At 35.9% G+C, this 17,412-nt stretch overlaps 1 pseudogene; it reads right to left on the bottom strand.

Moving 5' to 3' along the window:
• Positions 1–14,752: 14,752 nt before the first annotated feature.
• LOC122492343 lies at positions 14,753–15,888 on the bottom strand (annotated as a pseudogene).
• Between the last annotated feature and the right edge of the window lie 1,524 nt (positions 15,889–17,412).

Raw genomic sequence — 17,412 nt, 5'->3', positions numbered from 1 at the left:
ACAGTATTAGAGTCAGTATAACTTAGTATCTAAAATCAGAATTATTTGTATCTACTTAAATATGGACTAATATTTTTCCATGTCTGCATAATTCTGATCACATCATTCCCTAGATTATGAGATACACAGATTTAAATGACAGTGAATTTTGCTCACAGCTACCATGTGTTTAGAAGAAACAGCCTGCAGCTAAAGTTGCCTTTTCTGCTGGCTTTACATAGAGGGCGAATTGTAGAATTATAGCTTACTTTCATTGACCTAAACTTAATGATGGCTTGTATTATAAAAGCTTATTTGTGTTTTTAAAGTAACCTAATAAACAGTACTTTTATCACCATCTTGGTTCTGGAAATTTGATAACTAAGACAAAGAATAAGGAGTTAGAGACCAGAATATTGGCTTTAAAGATGGTAAATGATAAATTGAAGCTTTTATGTTAGCTTGACAGTCAAGAGGGCCTGATAATTGAAATCCAAATTTCCCTAGACTGATGCATGATATCATATGTACTACAATATCAGGGGTTATTTCCTTCTAGGGCAAGATTTGGGGCAGGGAGGGAGGTAGTAGTCAGCCCAAATTAGACTTGTAACCAAGTTCTCAACAAAATGGAATGTCTTTTCCTTGTGAGCATTTCACTTACAAAATGAAAAACAAACAGGCTAATTATGTCAAAATTATTATTCCAAAAATACTTATCAGATAGTCTTGGCATCTCCCTTGAGATAGGGAGAAGCCAAAAGTTTCAGTTATTGAGGACCCTTAGGAGGAAAACCTTAGAAAAGAGAGGATGTGTTCTCATTTATATCATTAATATACGACAGTTTTGTTTGGTTTTGTTGTTGTTTTAAACTAACTGGGTTTCACCATTAAATCTATAGCCTAGCAGGGTTCTGGCTATCTCCCTTCGGGGAGAATATGGACAGGGCTTTAGGAGAATTCTCTTCCCACCTTCATGATGTCAGGTTTCCAATCACAACCACTACACTTTTGTTATCTGCCTGGGACACTGAAGGATGGAAATAGATAAAAAAAAAATACACTCATTTGATCAATTGTAAGTCTTCTGTATACTAAAACCAATTAGCCATTGCTTATTCTATTTCCAAGAGAATCAGCCTAGCACCGTCCTTATTCTATTTCCCACTGAAAATATTGTACACTTGGTCCTAAGCCCTACAATAAAATTGAAAACAACATACCCCAATAACAAAATACATAGATACTGGAATAAAATGCCAGCAACAAAAAGATGAACCAAATGTGAATATAATATTCCTCCTATTATGAATTTCTAAAGGAAAATTAAAATCACAAAGGTCAAATCCCCTTACAAATTAAAGTTTTAAATGTTAAAACTAAGAGAAATAGAAGTCCAAAATGAAATTCTCTGTCTTGCAAAACTGTATTGCAAACAAATTAATGTAAAAATTTATCCTCCTCAACTTCATATTGTTTCATCTCAGATGAGTGAATCTTATGTCTGAGTTTTATTCTTTTAGTAGCTACAGCCAGAACTCTCTTTCACTGAAATGGGTGTCATTCTTCAAAGTTGTACTAACTTAGTGCCAAGTCTATGATGTCCCTCCCTATAGAGTCCAAACAGTTACTAGTTTAAATAATATTTCATAACACAGGACCTGACTGAACACAACAAATATAAAAGTCTCATATCTGTAACAGTTTTACCCTGACAAAATTTTGATCTCAGAACTCACTTTCATGCTGTAAGAGACCATTGTGGAAGTTTAGTATTAAGAGAGTAAAGAAAAGACGATGTGTCAATCTTGAATTTAGTCTTCTTGGAATGACCTGAAGATAACTTATTCTGCTATGTCTCCAAACTCTTCTGAATTAAAACCCATTCCTCTCAAGTTATTAATCATGGAACTGCGATTACCATGTTAATTGCCATTTCCCCTTCAAGTCCCGTGTTTCTAATACTCCAATACTGACTTGAGTACAGGATCTATCTGGTGACATAGAGATCATATAGTCTCATATAATCAGGTATTTTCATTTCTCGACCATTTCCACTACTTCTTGCATTGCACTATCCTAGGCCTAAGAAACCTGCCTCCTAGAAAATGTTCACCTTCTCACTTAGGTTTCAGCTGAAAAGATATTCTCTACAGCTGAAGCTGCTGTTGATGTTTCCGAAGCTGAGCCCCCTAGGGGACTAAGTAAAAATCAACATGTGAGCAGAGTCTGCTTTAATATTACAAACTTTGATAGCATCTTATTGTTGCTGCATTTTCTGCAGTAGTGGACTAAGGGCCTGGTATTTTGTTTCTTGTTTGGCTTTTTTTAGTATTTTTCCATTATCTCGTCTTGTTTTTTTTGTTTTGTTTTGTTTGTTTTGTTTTGTTTTGTTTTGTTTTCTGGAAGAGTCAATTCAAATAGGTGAGCCTACCCAGCATTACTGTCTTAGGTCTGGAACTCATCGTTTAAAGCTAGAACCTCCTTAGTGTTGCTAGCACATGTGGAACCCAACTGCTGCACAGTTTTAGAGCAGCAAATACTATTCTGCCAACCAGGGCCTAAATAGCCTGTGAAGATACTCTTTTCCCTATAATTGCATGTTTGCCTCAGCTGTGCCTGCTCACTAAGGCCTCTGTGATTTGCCAGCATCTGCCAAGTCATCTGCTAAAGCCCTGGCTACCAGAGTACATACCCTAGGTATAGCTTAAGATGAAGCTGCAGCAGCCTGCATCCCAAAGTCCCTCAAATTGGCCAAGACCATCCATTCTTTTGCTGAGGCCCAGGCAGCCCATGTTAGTCTTCCCTCGCAGCAGTCAACTTCCAGGACAGCTTGTGCACTAATGCCTCTCACTCAGCCCTCAGAAGTTAAAACCCAATAACATCATTGTAAATGCCCTCTAGACCCAGTATCAGCCCTTATATACACTAAGGTCAGAATGCCTTAGACCACAAGGCCCAAAGCCACATGTCCTAGCTCTATCAAATATTTTCCCTATATATTTTCCCCCAAATTATTGTCTTTTGTTTTGTATCTTAGAGTTCCTTAACTCTGGACCTATTTGGGGATGAGGAGCTCAATAATTATCACTTTTCTTTTTTGGCTTGATTCTTAACTACTTTTTTATTCTACTCACTTTAGTTTATTCTTTTTATTTTTTATTCTATTTATTATTAATTAATTTCTTCTTTTTTACTCTAAACTATTTATTGAGAAATAAGATAACCAGTACAACATTTGGAAGCAAAAATAGGAACCTCAATCCTAATAAGACATAAGTTGAAAGAGGTAGCTTGGTTAGGAGTGTGTGTGTGTGTGTGTGTGTGTGTGTGTGTGTGTATCTGTAGAGGAAGCTATGATAAACTACTACCTAGTATATGCATAAGCAGAACAATGAAGGCATCATATATATATATATATATATATATATATACACATACATATACATATATATACACACACATATATACATACATACATATGTACACATATATATGTATACATATATATTCATATATATACACACATATATATCCATATATATGTATACATATATATCCATATATATACACACATATATATACATATACACACACATATATATACACATATATATTTGAGATCGTTGAGCATATCCAACTTATTCTCCCTAAATTCCACTAGGGTGCAGCATGAATTAAAGGGGTGGAAAATGCCAGGAGTATCACAGTAATTGAGATCTTGTTAACAACAAGGAAGCATTTGAAAGGCAGTGGAAGCATACCATCCTAAACACAAAGAATTTAAAAAATACATATTTTCTCTGGAATATAGACATTTTTCCCATAAAAAGTGTCAGATACAAAAGTTAATCTCCCTTGTTGGCCCATTTTAACTCTTTTAAGTAAAAAATGTACCTAAAGCACAATAGGGTAATTGAAAATATTAGAGAAACTGTCATATACAATAAGCTTATTTTAAAGTAATGTATTATAAAATGCTTTGGACATACCAAAAAAATCCATTTTTCCTTACTGTGGCTCTAATATTCTGGAGGGGTTGTCCTGAGCTTTGGCAACTGTTTATAACACCTATGCCTGAGGGCTGGTTCTTTTGTTAAAAGGATATGAGGTGGGAGGGGGAACCAGTGGCTCAGGGGATAGGAGTTGAGACTCATGTAGTGATTCTGGCAGAATAAGTCAGTGGAATAGGGAATAAGTCAAGCAGGAGAGGTATAAAAGTTTTCATGGAGCGGAATAAATACAGTGGATTGTGGAGTACTGGTTATGTTGGTTCCTTTCATTTCCTCCCCTAAGGATATCTCTTTTCTTTCTTTTAGGTCTTCTAACAACATGACAGGGATTGTGGGAGAGAAAGGGGAGTCAGGAGTACCTTAACATTATCAAGACGGACTCTTCTTCCCCATATATACATTTTGTTTTATTTAAGAAAATTGATAGTGTTGGGTACCTGGATGGTGGTTTCAAAGAAAAGGAAGCATATTTTTTTCCTCCAGTATTTCCATTATCTTCTTCACCTGCCACTATCTCCTGAATTAGTCACTACACTGGAAAAGTATATTCAACAATGTATTCAATATGGAGGGGATTTGAGGTGGAAATATTTTTAGTAGAAAAGGAAAGAACTTCCTTTTCCTTTTGTTGGGCAGTTTATTTACTTGCCAGAAATAGGGATGTTATGACTGCAACAAACTATTTCTACTATATCGCATAATATAACATTAAATTTTGTCCAGGGCAATCTAACAAAGCATACATTTAAAAAAAAGAATATTCCTTCAAATCATTTCAAAAGGGGAATTTTATAGCAGCCATTATAGCAATTATATCAGATGGCAACACTGCAACAGATTTTAAAATGTGTGTGATATTTTCAGGTGTTTTGCAAATTAGATTAGTGCTTGATAGATTAAAAATAAATAAAACTGTGAAACCAATATAAGTAAATATAACTATTTACTTAACTATAATTTTGTATAGCATCTGAGTTAAAATGCATTTTTAATGCATTCACCAAAGCATCTTTAATTATAAGTATTTTCCATTAATGAAAGTCTATTATCATAATTTTGTCATAGACTTCCATGAAAAGAGAAAAAGAAAGGTTTCGGTCCCAACATAAAGAAACTTTTATTATGTACGATTGATATTTGTCACCTTAAGTTTACAAAATACTAAAGAAAAATTGAAAAATATATGCTGTTTTTTGTGTTTCATTTTGAAATTGAATGACTAGTTTGACCCTGAGTATATGCTGCCAAATCCACTGACTGAAGAACACAGAAAAGTATATAATTGATAACTGAAGACAGATAAATGTAGGCATATAGAGGATAGAAAGGTAGCATATGTGTCAGAAATTATGATAGAATGGTTTCTGCTTTATTTGAGGTTTACTTGCAATAAGCAGGAATGCTCTTACCGTATTTTGTAACTTAAAATATATGTTGTTTATGTGCCAATGAAATTCACCTTAATTAAAATTATGCTTATCTCGAAAGAATATATCAGAATGTACACTAAACATCCTTGTATGCACACACGTTCAAATACCTTCTCTCTTCCCACTCTGCACACACATCATACCTCAGTGGGAAGGCCACTCCATTAAGATAATAATTGTTAAAAAGTAATATGAACTGTTTTGCTGAATCTTGAGTTTATTTTACAGTGTTTTCGTCTTAAAGTTCCTAAATTTGTGTTGACGTTTATTTCTATATAGCTTCCATTAAGCTTTTGCTTTTTGTTATAAGCTCTGGATTAGGGGAAAAAATGGGCTTCTTTAAACTGTTAATCTTTAATGATCATTATGCTCATTTCAAAGTTGTAACATTTCACAGCAAATGGCTTTTTAGAGAGCTTTGCCGATTTGCAATTTGTTTTATCAGAAATTTCTTCAACTTTTATTTTCCCAATTATTCTCTTTGAAATTAAAGAACTATATAGTTGTATCCTCATTTCTTTAAAATAGCATTGGAGACATTTGAATGTTTTTCAACCATTTCTACATTCCTACTCAGCATTTTATTAGTTACCTAAGCTTAAATTATTATTTTTCTTCCTGCTTCCTTTAGTTGTGATAAGAACAAGCTCTGGTTGCTACAATTGATGCATGTGTTTTTTTCTCAAATTTGTCTTTTTTTTTTTTGCTTTGAGTTAATCATTTATACATAATTATACATATAAGTATATAAAATTATATGCATATATTTAGATACACCTTTATATGCATACATATGCATATATGTATATATTTATACATATAAATGTATATACATTTTATTTATATATACATACATATATTTATTATATATTTACATATTATATTTACACTATATATAGTATATATATGTGTACAATATTACAAAATAATATATAAATATATATTTAATTACTTCCTATTGTTATACTGCCTATACTGCCCTACTGTGTGCATTTTTTTAAGTTTTTAAGTGTTTTTTTTCTTTCACTCCTGCCATGATATTGTGCATTGTATCTTTGCCTTGTTTCCTCATAAGCTTTCTTGAATACACTCTTTCTTTAACTTTTGTTTTACTTCTCTTTTACTTGCTTCTCTCTTAATATTATATGCCTGATTTCTTGTTAAGTCTCATTAGAGAATTTGAAATGCAAAATTCTAATATTCTAGTTTGAATATTTTTTATTGATAGCTTTCTTCAGAGTCAATGTGTTTGGAAAATTCACAGCTACGGAAGACAAAACTAAGTAAAAATAGCCTTGGCTGAAACATACTGTGTTTTTGTTAACTGGGTTAATTGTGATGAAATCAGTGAATGACAGTTGGAAAATTAAAATACCTCAAAGTCCGGAATTTTACATGTATTATCTGAAAAGAAAACAAAACCTTAAATGTGCTAATTATTCTCTTTTAAAAAAGTTATGTTGATTTTGGAAGACTAGAGAACTTATGAGATTCCTACCAATAAATGCATACTAGAAATAACATACTGCATGTGCTCAATATAATTTTAGTTCAGGTTATTAAAACAATTGGCAAATCTACATTTAAAAATAAATATCCCTCTTGTTTGTTTCAGTGAATTTACAGAACTCAAATATATCTCTTAATTTTCCTAATTAAGCTTTCAAACATATCCAACATTTGTATTTCTAAGAGTGTTTATATAAAATATATCTTGCATAAACCCTTGCACAAACATTACATTGTATTAAAAGTTGCAAGTTGGACATAATCTATTTAACTTTTTATGATAAAGTTCTATTCATAGCTCATTTTACTTTTCTATGAGCTTTCTGATTATTACAACCAATTTGTTTTTTCCTGTAAGATACTTTATGTGCATTTGTTTTACATGTCAGATATTTCAGAAGATCTCCTTTAATATCTTTTTGAATTATAAAAGAATTGGATCTTTTTGAAAGCATCACTCACCAGAGTCCATATTCTAACTTATATTGGCAAGATGCCCTGTCCAGCAGTTAGGAACCATATAACTTCCAATCTCTGTGTCGCTTTCAAGTGAAGAATTAAAGGTAGGCTTAAATTTTCTACACACTCCCTTTTCATACCTTTACAATCTTTAGACCCACATGTTTCAGATAAGAAGGAAGAGGGCTGCTGATCTCTATATAAGACTTTCCCTGAACAGTTGTGTCAGGAATTTCCAGGACTATTACTAGATTCGGTGATTTGCTAGAAGACCCACAGGGCTTAGAAGTCATTGTACATATGAATATGGTTTATTACACAAATGGATAAAAATCAAACTGATGAAAAATAAAATGGGGCATGGGGCAAAGTCTGGAGAAATCTATATGCAAACTTCCAAAATTCTCTCTCAGCATAGGATATGGTTAATTTTTCCAGCAACAACATGAGGAAACCTGTGTGAAGTATTGTCTACCCGTGAAGTCACATGAGCCTAAGATACCAAGGCTTTTATTGGGGATCCATCATATAAGTATATATAGTCATTGTCTGCAAGACCACAGTTACTGAAGCTCCAAACACCCAGAAGTGGGACAGGTATTTATCATAAATCACACCATTTGCACATATTCTCTGGTACAACAAAGTTGAAGGACACAGGCAGACAAAACAATTTTCAAGGTTTTTTTTTTTTTGTATTTTGTATTTTGTATTTTTGAGAGAGAGAGAAAGAGCAACATAGCGTGAGCAGGGGAGGGGGAGAGAGAGAGAGAGAGAGAGAGAGAGAGAGAGAGTATCTGAAGCTGGCTCCAGGCTCCGAACTCTCAGCACAGATCCCAATGTGGGGCTCGAACTCATAATCGTGAGTTCATGACCTGAGCCAAAGTTAGACACTCAACGAGCTGAGCCACCCAGGCGCCCCCCCTTTTTTTGTTTAATTTTTTTAAATTTATTTTTTAGGCATTCAAAACACTTTTATTGGTTAGAATCCGCATATTTTTAACAGTTTTATTGATCTATACCTCACATACCATTTCATTACAATGCATCCGTTTAAAGTGTACAATTCAATGGTATTTTTCTATTCACAGGTATGTACAACCATCACCACAATTTTAGAACATTTTCATTACAGGAATTGTGGTTTCCATTTCTGCATGTAAGAAGCCTGAAGGTCAACACTCTCTCTTAACAACAAGTAAAAAAGCTGAACAGACTGAAAAATCAACTTTTCTCAGATCCATAACAGAGGGAAGACACAGGAAAAACTACTGATCCCAAGATTGGAGAGAGAGAGAGAGGTGAACGAATATAAGGAGTAATAGCTTACCTGGAACAGACACTCACAAGTGGAAACACCTGATGGAACTAGTGCTGAGGTAGGAAAACTTGAATGTGAATTGCTGGAGGCTCAGTGCAGACAGCTCTGGGAATGAAAAACTCCAAGGGGACTCAGTTATAGGATAAACCTCCACAATATTGTTAGATTAACTTCTAGGAGCTCCATCAGATTCCCACACTAAATATCAGAGAAAAATCCTCTGGGGCTTCCAGCAGGGAATGCAAAAAAGGAACCATTTTGAAACATGCCAGAGTACTCTGTTCCTTTTTTTTTTTAAGTCTATTTATTAAGTCTATTTATTTATTTTGCGCGAGAGAGAGACAGAGAGCGAGAGAGTACACACATGTGTGCAGGAGAGGATCAGAGAGAGAAGGAGAAAGAGAATCCCAAGCAGGCTGTTCACTGTCAGCACAAAGCAAACTCGGGGCTGGATTGGAAAACCACAAGACTGTGACCCCAGCCAATATCAAGAGTTGGACACTTAACCAACTGACCCACCTAGGTGCCCTCTGTTCTTCTTTTTTAAATTTTATTTATTTTTAAATTTTTTTAATGTTTATATTTTGAGAGAGAGAGAGAGAGAGAGAGAGAGAGAGAGAGAGCAAGCACACAAGCAGGGAAGGTGCAGAAGGAGACAGAGACCGAATCTGAAGTAGGCTCCAGGCTCTGAGCTGTTAGCACAGAGGTCATTGCCAAGCTCAAACTCATGATCTGCAAGATCAAGACCTGAGCCGCAGTCAGACGCCTAACTGACTGAGCCACTCAGGTGCCCCTCTTCTTTTTTTAAAATGTTTTTATTTACTTATTTAAAGATTCTCTTTTTTTTAAGCTCATTTGTTTTGAGACAGAGAGAGAGAGAGTGTGTGCACACGAGCACTGGAAGGGCACAGAGAGAGGGAGAGAGAGAATCCCAAGCAGTCTACTCACTGTCAGTACAGAGTCCAATGTAGGGCTTAAACTCACTAACTGTGAGATCTTGATCTGAGCCAAAATCAAGAATTGGATGCTTAATGGACTGAGCCACCCAGGGACCCCAGGTGTTTTTATTTATTTTTGAAAGAGAGGTCATGAGTGGGGAAAGGGCAGACAGAGAGGGGGACAGAAGATCTGAGGTGGGCTCCATGCTGACAGCAGAGAGCCTGATGCCAGGCTCCAGCCCATGAACCATGAGTGGAAGGGGGACGATTAACCCACTGAGGCTTCCCAGCCCCTCTGTTCTTCTTAAAAAGGCCTACACCTCAGAGGAAATTAGTTAATCAAAGCCTAACCTGCTGGGATATTATCAGAACTTAACTGAGTGTGTTAGGAAAATATCCAATTCTAGCCCACACTAGCCATCCTGTTCCATCTACTGGTGGAGAACAAAAGAGAGAAGATCACAGTCTAGAGGCACAGGCTCATTAAAAGGCTGAGACCTAATCATAAGACTACAAAATGCTTTTCCTCACCCCACACCTATCTATGTAGAAATCTGAAAAATCAACGAAAGTATTTCTGGAACTATTAAATGATTATAGCAAGGTTACAGAATGTGAGGTTAATATACAAACGTCAATTGGTTTTCTACATACCAGCAATAAACAGTGGAATTTGAAATTAAAAAAAAAAAAACAAAACCTTGCCAACATCTGTTGTTTCCTATGTGGCTAATTATAGCCATTCTTACAGGTGTGAGGTGGTATCTCATTGCAGTTTGATTTGTGTTTCCCTGATGATGAATAATATTGAGCACCTTTTCATATGTCTGTTGGCCATCTGGATGTCATCTTTGGAAAAATGTCTATTTGTGTCTTCTGCCTATTTTTTTGAGGCACCTGAGTAGGTCAGTCACTTGAGCATCTGACTCTTGATTTTGGCTCAGGTCGTGATCTCACCTCTCATGGGTTCAAGCCCCGTGTTGGGCTCTGTGCTGATGGTGCAAAGCCTGCCTGGGATTCTCTCTCTCCCTCTCTCTGTGCCCCTCCCCTGCTTTCCCTCTCTTTCTCTCTCTCTCTCTCAAAAGAAATGAATAAACTTAAAAAATCTTCTGCCTATTTTATAACAGTAGCATTTGGTTTTGGGGTGTTGAATTTTATAAGTTCTTTATATATTTTGGATACTATCCCGTTATCAGACATGTCATTTTAAAATTTCTTCTCTCATTCTGAAAATTGTCCTTTAGTTGTGTTGGTTGTTCCCTTCGCTGTGTAGAAGCTTTTTATCTTGATGAAGTTCCAATAGCTTATTTTTCCTTTTGTTTTTCTTGCCTCGGGAGACAGAGTTAGAAAGAGGTTGCTATGGCCCATGTCACAGAGGTTGCTGCCTATGTTCTCCTCTAGGATTTTTGTAGTTTCAGTTCTCACATTTAGGTTATTCATCTATTTTGAGTTTATTTTTGTGTATAGACCAAGAAAGTGGTCCAGTTTCATTCCTTTGCATGTTGCCATCAAGCTTTCCCAAAATCAGTTGTTGAAGAGACTGTTTCCCATTGGATATTCTTTCCTGCTTTGTTGAAGATGAGTTGATCATAGTTGTGGGTTTATTTCTGGGTTTTCTATTCTATTCCATTGATTTATGTGTCTGTTTTAGTGCTAGTACCATACTGTATTGATCACTACAGCTTTGTAATGTAACTTGAAATTTGGATTGTGATATCTCCAGCTTTGATTTTCTTTTTCAAGATTACTTTGGTTATTTGTGGTCTTTTGTGGTTCCATACAAATTTTAGGATTGTTTTTTTCTAGCTCTCCGAAAAATGCTATTGGCATTTTGATAGGGATTGCATTAAATGTGTACATTGCTTTGGGTAGTATAAACACTTTAACAATATTTGTTCCTACAATTCATGGTATGGCTGTTTTTCCATTTCTTTATGTCTTTTTCTGTTTCCTTCATCAGTGTTTTATAGTTTTCGGAGTACACATCTTTTTCCTCTTGGTTAAGTTTATTCCTAGGTATCTTGTGGTTTTTGGTACAATTATAAATGGGATGGATTCCGTGAGTTCTTTTTATTTCTTCATTATTGATGTGTAGACATGCAACAGGGGACACCTGGGTGGCTCAGTCGGTTAAACGTCTGAATTCAAATCAGGTTATGATCTCTCAGTCCATGAGTTCGAGACCCGCATCGGGCTCTGTGCTGACAGCTCAGAGCCTGAAGCCTGCTTCGGATTCTGTGTCCCTCTCTCTTTCTCTGCCTCTCCCCCACTTGTACTCTGTCTCTCTCTCTCTCTCTCTCTCTCTCTCTCTCTCTCTCTGTCTCTCAAAGATAAATAAACATTAAAAAATTGTTTTTAAAAGAAATGCAACAGATTTCTGTATGTTGATTTTGAATCCTGCAACTTTACTGAATTAATGTTTCAGTTCTTGTAGTTTTTTGGTGGGGTCTTTCAGGTTTTCTATATGGAATATCATGCCATCTGTAAACAGTGAAAATCTGACTTCCTCCTTGCTGATTGGATGCCTTTTATTTCTTTTTGTTGTCTGATTGGTGAGTGTAGGACTTTAGTACTAAGTTAAATACTAGTGAGAATGAATATCCCTGTCCTATTCCTGACCAGAGAAGAAAAGCTCTCAGTTTTTCCCCATTGAGGATGATATTAGCTGTGTTTTTTTTCAAATATGGCCCATATTGTGTTGAGGTATGTTGCTGCTATCTCTATTTTATTGAGGGTTTTTACAAGTGGATATTGTATTTTAAGAGGATCTTCTTATACTGTTAGTGAAATGCAAACTGGCACAGCCACTCTGAAAAAAGTATGGAGGTTCCTCAAAAAGTTAAAAATAGAACTACCCTGTGATCCATCAATTGCACTACTAGGTATTTACAAAATACTTATTAGAAGGAGCACATGCACCCCAATGTTAATAGCAGAATTAGCAATAGCCAAATTACAGAAAGAGCCCAAATGTCCATCAACTTATAAAGGGATAAAGAATATGTGGTATGTATATACAATGGGATATCACTCAGCCATCAGAAAGAATGAAATCCTGCTATTTGTAACTACATGGATGGAGTAAGAGTGTATTATGCTAAGCAAAATAAGTCAATCAGAAAAAGACAAATATCATATGATTTCACTCATATGTGGAATTTAAGAAACAAAACAGATGTACATAGGTGAATAAAATGGTAGGCAAACCAGAAAGCAGACTCTTAACTATAGAGAAAAAACTGAGCGTTACTGGAGGGGAGGTGGAGGGGAGGTGATCTGAAAGGGTGATGGTAGTATTAAGGGGGGCACCTGTTGTGATCAGCACTGAGTGTTGTATGTAAGTAATGAAACACTAGGTTCTGCACCTTGAACTACTATTGCACTGTTTTTTCACTAACTGTAATTTAAATAAAAAGTTGGGGGGGAAACAACACCATTTACACTAGTATTGTTAGTGGTTGGGAAAATGAATAGGTAGGGCACAGTGGATTTTTAGTACAGAGAAAGTACTCTAAACAATATTATAATGACGGATGGATATCATTATATATTCATTCAAACCCACAGAATGTATAACACCATAAGTGAACCCTAAGGTAAACTATAGAATTTGGGTGATTATGATGTATCAATTTACGTTTCCTTTCTTGTAAAATGTTCTATTCTGCTGAGTGAATGGAATTATCTATGTGTGGGGGTAGGGGGTATAGGGGAAATCTCTGTACCTCCTTCTCAATTTTGTTGAAAATAAAAACCAAAATCAAAATCAAAAAAATAAAATTACAAAAAATCCAGTACCCTTTAGCTTTCAACCTCCTATGTTCCCAGTCACCTTCCAAGCCATAAGCAACTGTTCATCTACTTTATATCTCTATATCTTTCCTATTCTCGATTTGTGGTGAATCCCCAACAGGACCAATGCTGTGGCTAGACTGGCCCGTGTTGTTTTTATTTTGATTAAAGGAGACATTTCAGCAAGAAACCATCAAGGAACTTTGAAGAACAAGATTTATTACTCACAGGTCCTGGAAGGAACATGGCATGCCAAGGGCACACAGTGAGGTCAAGGTAAGGAGATGGGGACGGGAGAGACAAGATTGAGAGAGAGAGAGAGAGACAGACCGACAGACAGGCAGAGAGACACAGACCCTGAATGTGAGCTTCTGTATTTATTAGAGTTCGACGGTGGAGTGCCTAGGGGTTAATGGGTTAACTTTTCACTGGCTAATTTAAAGCATAAAAGTGGGAACTAGGGATGGGAAGGTAGAAGCAGAGTCACTGAAGCAGTTATCTCAGTTAACCAAGGCTTTTTGAGAAAGGAAACTTCGTGATGGGAGTGGCTTAATTCCTAATCTGGTCATTTTTGCTAGTAGGTGGGTTATGCAGCTGGCAATATGTTTATTCAAGATGGATGTCTTTTAATATGGATTCCTTCACAATCAAATCTTAATGTCAGCCGCTTACACTACAATAAAAAATACACTTATTGGCAGGCATTTACACTACACAGAGAATCTAAATTATTAGGGTATTTGTTTTATATAATTCCTGCCACTTTTACTGAGGAGAAGGTAGAACTCTTCCAGTATAGAAAAACTTCACTATGTCTTCCTACCAGGAATTTCAAAATTTCTGTGCACCAGTGCCTCATGTATTTGCTCATTTTTTGCCATTTTGAATGTGGTAATCCTGCCTTTGATCTACCGCTTTATATTTTCTGTATATGTTTATGGAGAGATGGTAAGCTGATGCCTTGTCATTTTAGTTCATTGATCTCTGGACTCAAAGGAGTCACATTTAGACATATGAAGAAATTATGTGACATTACCTGAGGTTTTGTGATGTCTTGAATATTCCCCATTTGCTCATTCTGGATTTACTTTCCACCCTTCTTCATCCTGCTGTGTAGCAAAGACTGACTTCTATGGATTTATAATCTGGTTTTCTTGCCTTCTGCCTGCTACTTGTGTTCAGCCAATGGAATGCACAGATCAGAAATTAGAGGGATTAAGCTGAGAGAGAGACATATCAGGTTTCATACTGTTCTATGTTTCTCTCTGTTGGACTGAGTTTTGTTTTTGTTTTTGTTTTTCTTTTTCTTTTTCCATTTGAAAGTAGTCATTTACTAACTAACCAGATTACAAAAATAATCATGGTAGACACCTTAGTTCATCCTTCTGATAAGCCTATTGATCTGGTTTTTCCTGTTGCCAGCATATCCACCTTTAACAAAATGGGTGGTCTTTTTCTTCATTTTCCCTCATGGAGAAGAAAATTTGAAGGACTGTCAAAAGTTGTTTGCTTCTTTGAAATGTTTTCCAACAGCATAGATCTCGTGAAGTAGATCCTCCACGCAGAAGATGTCACATTTACCAAGAGATTGAGCAATCAGTGTGTTATCTGTCAGGGCAATTTTCTTCTTCTTCTTTTTTTTTTTTTTTTTTTTGCCATAACAAATGATTGTACATCAATTGTGCAGATGTATCTTTAGCATAAAACATGCAAAGGAGTACTGGTACATCAAAAAATGTATTATTTAGTCTAATGTAACTTGTAGATAAAATCATTCACTGATTGCAGGTTTGGGTACCCTTATGCTATATATATATGGTTCCACAGTCCATAGCATGTTAACTGAAGCCTTGTTGAACTTGAAAAAGATGCCATTGACCATCTGGCAAAGGCAAAGAAACTGCAACTCCTTTTTTAAAAATATTTATTTATTTTTGGCAGACAGAGATACAGAGTGCAAGCAGGGGAGGGGCAGAGAGAGAGGGAGACACAGAATCTGAAGCAGGCTCCAGGCTCCAAGCTGTCAGCATAGAGCCTGAAGGAAGCCCGAATCCACAAAGCGCAAGATAATGACCCAGCCGAAGTCGGACGCTTAACCAACTGAGCCACCCAGGTGCCCCAAACTGCAACACCTTTTGAACCTTTGGGCTCCTAGCATTGATACCTCTGATCTTGATGATAAATGCTAATTTGAGTTCCGCAGGTACATAGAAGTTGCCAGCTTTTCTTGCTATCCTGGCCATTCGAGTAGAGGTTCTGTACATCTGCCTGTATTCCTTGTGGTAATGATAAGCTTTTTCATAGATAAGCTTCCTCCTGGCCTTTTGAAGCATCTTTTGGGCAAACTTCTTTCTCAGACGATCTTCAACTGCAAAATTCTTTCACTTTTGTCTAATGGCTTCTGGCAGAGTAGGAACCTTCTTTTTCTTCTTTTCTGCACCCTCCATGGTTCCAGTTGGAAAAGAGGTTTTGGAGGTTTTGTTGTTGTTGTCGTCGTTGTTGTTGTTCTTGTTGTTGTTTTTAACATATGTTTCTCTACTAATGTTCGACAGCTTCTGGTCAAGCATGACACAAATGTACTTCTAAGGGCATGTGACAATCACCACCTTCTTTACCCATTCAGATCTAAGAGTGTTAATTGCTTCCTGCTTCTTCAAGTTTAGGGTGCTCCACCATTCCTTAAGCTTCCTTTATTCCTGCCATCTCCTTTGTAAATACCACCTTGTATAACTCTCTATAGTTATATCTTTTTAAATTACTTCTTTTTGAGTGTGCTTGTTTTATTTTAGTAGTTTGACCAATACACTGGACTTTGCACTAGGTAAAATGACTGGACACAGATCTACCTCTAAATGTGGGGGAAGAAATAAAGGATTATTTGGTTCTAGTAGGTTTAACGTTACCAAAGAAAGTAATGTTCATCAAATTTTGCATATTCCATGTACTTCAATATATTTCTCAACCTACCTCTTTAATGTTGGGTTGGTGGGCATATGTTTGATTCCAGTCAATGGATTATGATAGGAAATGACATATGTCATTTGCAAGCATAGGCAGTTAAGAGCAGGAGTAAACTCTCCATGTTGTATTTTCTTCTGCCTTAGCCACAATCAAGGCCAGGTTCTCTCAGGATGAAGACAGGTTGCCCTACAAATACCAATTCTCTCCAAACTTTCTTAAGTAACACAAGAACTATGGGTTTTTACAAAACATAAGATACATTAGACTAAGTAATAAAAATTTTGACATACCAATACTACTTTGCTTGTTTTATGGTAAAGATACATCTGCACAAGAATAAAGTCCATTTGTAAAGTGTTTCTCTATTGCATCATTTGTATCGGCAATAGACTAGAAATTATTAAAACATCTATAAACAGAAACAAATTAAATAAACTAACTTAAACACACAGATACAGAAATATTGCAGACTATAATGTTAAGTTACCTAAAGAACACTCTCTATAGAATGCCAACTTTTGGGATGCCTGGGTGGCTCAGTCGGTTAAGTGTCTGACTTCATCTCAGGTCATGATGTCTCAGTTCATGTGTTCAAGCCCTGTGTCAGGCTTTGTGCTGACAGCTCAGAGCCTGAAGCCTGCTTCAGATTCTGTATCTCCCTTTCTCTGCCTCTCCCCCACTCACTCACTCTCTCCCTCTCTCCCTCTCTCTCTCTCTCTCTCTCAAAAATAAACATTAAAAAAAAGAATGCCAACTTCTTGCAAGAGGAAGAAATATAAGTCTACATCCTTATTTGCTTCTTTTGTATGAAGAAAAATTAACATGATAAAAAAACATAATAGTGTGATGGTCTCAAGGTGAACAAGATTGAGTGAAAGCAAGAATTCTAAATGTACATCTTTTAAATTATTTTGAACCATTTTGGACCATTGAATGTAATAACGATTTATTTAACAAATAACAATGAATATTTTTATCTCTAACATCAGAAAAATAAAAATAAATAAGAA

Source organism: Prionailurus bengalensis, chromosome C2 (genome assembly GCF_016509475.1).
Source record: "Prionailurus bengalensis isolate Pbe53 chromosome C2, Fcat_Pben_1.1_paternal_pri, whole genome shotgun sequence".
NCBI classification, from domain to species: Eukaryota; Metazoa; Chordata; class Mammalia; order Carnivora; family Felidae; genus Prionailurus; species Prionailurus bengalensis.
The sequence above is the reverse complement of the archived record's forward strand: the minus strand, read 5'-3'. Positions and strand labels throughout refer to the sequence as shown.